This window comes from Pteropus alecto, unplaced genomic scaffold (assembly GCF_000325575.1).
Source record: "Pteropus alecto unplaced genomic scaffold, ASM32557v1 scaffold25, whole genome shotgun sequence".
NCBI classification, from domain to species: domain Eukaryota; kingdom Metazoa; phylum Chordata; class Mammalia; order Chiroptera; family Pteropodidae; genus Pteropus; species Pteropus alecto.
The window spans coordinates 34,252,468-34,254,798 of NW_006441955.1; positions in this window are offsets into that span (position 1 = coordinate 34,252,468).

The following is a 2,331-nucleotide window of genomic DNA, read 5'->3' on the forward strand; positions in this document are numbered from 1 at the left end:
TTATCCATTTAAATTAGTACCAGTGAAGCGATATAAACAAGCACAGTTTTTGAAGTGAAATTACTTAAACTGGAATTGGCCATTTACTGGTTATTGTGGCCTTGGTTAAGTTATTTGTTTTATCCTCAGATTTTTGTAAAGTGGGGATTCTAATGTCCATCTTTAAGGGTTGTTCAGTGGGTTAAATGTAATCCATAAAAACTGCCCCATGGAAGACATACAGCAAATAGCAGCTATTTCTCTCATTCATACCCTCGTTATCTATGCTGCTATGGCCCTGGGATGATAATGAACTGGAAGAATTTCTCAACAGTTAAACTCATATGTGATAATGTTTCTGAATGTCCATAAAACACATTGAGAACCCTAATGGTGTTCCCTACTCTTTTTCTACATTCCCCCATGTAGCCATGATTCCCTCTTCACAGCCATACAGCTGTGAACCATCTCAAGCTTATTTAAAGCTTCATTAAAATTCTAGAGTAGCCACTTAATGGTATTGTCTTAGTTTAGGTTCCATCAAAAGTAGAGCCTGAGACAAGGCCTTGGATACAGGCAATTTTTTTGAGAGGTACTTCTACAGGTAAAAGAACCAAGAAAATAAAAGAAGAAAGATGGAAATATCAAAATAAGTCTGCAATTAGCAAGCTCCCCATTTAGAGCAATGAGGACTTGATCCAATCAGGACCACTTGCGAAGCACACATAATGCTGCCTGGAACTGTGCCCCCAAAGGGCAGGAGGCTGAAGCATTATCCACTGGGTTCTTTCCCTCACTGGATGAGGGTTGACCTTGGAAGCATTAACACCTCTAGACGCATAAGCTGCACTTGCATGGGAAATGAGCAGGCTCCTGTGGCATCTGAGAAAGCCCTGGGGAAGAAAGCAGAAAGACACACAGCGTCCTCATGAAGCATGGCATTGTCAGCACAAGGTGAGTCTGAACTTGCATGGAACTGTCTCATGAAGCTGCAGCTAAAAACAGAGGTGTGCTGAGGAGACATGACATGGGGCCCCAGAGGCATTTGCTACATACGTCATCCAGAAAAATTTTGGCGAAGTTACTGCTGCAAAAAGAACAAATATGCCACATTGTCATAATTTTCTTTCTTGTCTTCCTTCTCGTATATGGCAGTAACAATTACATGTTTAAAGCTTGTGGCGTGATCCAAGAGCTTGGAACAAACTCATGTGCATCTCTTTGACAGGCCTGAGGTGCTGAGCAAGCATGACACTGACTTCTGTCTGTTTACTACTCATAACAGCTCATAACTATTCTCACTTTTCTTTTAAAAACTGGGGTGAATATTCCTATTTGGTATGGCTAAGAAATGACAAAATGATAAATTTTCTTTCCCCAAATCCAAAAATTACAGAATAAAAAAATATTTTTTTAATCCACTACAGTGCTAGAAGCAGAGGAGAGGTGCCACCTGCAGATCGAAACAGGAGGAACTTCTGGAGAATATAAAGCCAGTGAGAAAAGACTGACAAAGCAGAGTTAGGCTTCTTCTCCACTATTTGACCTTGTTTTCACTGCCACAGGAACAGCTGCAAACACTGTCTCCTGTGATGCAGGAACTGCAAAAGTATATGTAACACTTGAATCCCAAGCAAGGAGACACAGAAGCCTCCTAGCTGTAGTAATTTTGAAAATGGGTTTATTTCTATGTCATGATGGCAGAAAACTAACAAGTGCTGAAAATTTGCAGCTCCCAAAACACTTATTTCAGAAAGTAATGTTAATATGCCCTTCAAATGCAGTTTACATTATCGAACCCCATGGTTCCCTCCCACCAGGCAGATGTCCCAACAGAGAGTATGGCCTGAGTGCTGAAAGGTTCTTATAACACTTGAGTTACATTGCTTCCTCTTCCTATATTCAGTAACCCCAAAAGGTTATTACAAAGTTGCTCTTGCATCTTCATCCTCTATATCTTATCAGTAGGACAATGTAGGAACAACAAGGGTCAAAGACAAGTAGCAAGGAATTGGCTTTAAGGTGTGTAATGAAGCATGAAGTGCTGACCCTCACATCCAGGCTCTCTAACCCAGTAGAGGACCTGTAAAGATTAGCAGCACAGAGAGGAGCATAAAGAGAAGGGCATGAGCAGTAGGCAAGATAGCTAACCAAAAGAAGAGAGAGAGATAGAGGGAGAGGGAGAGGGAGAGGGAGCACACATTTTCTTGAGCCTTCTGACTCCAAAATTTGTCTCCAGAATAAGAGCCATGAGAACTGATTTCTAAAGTTAAAATTCTGACAGGAGAGACTCCTGGGTTGGGTGCAGAGCAGAGAAACGGGAGAGTCTCCAGTTAATTTAAATGCCTCTAT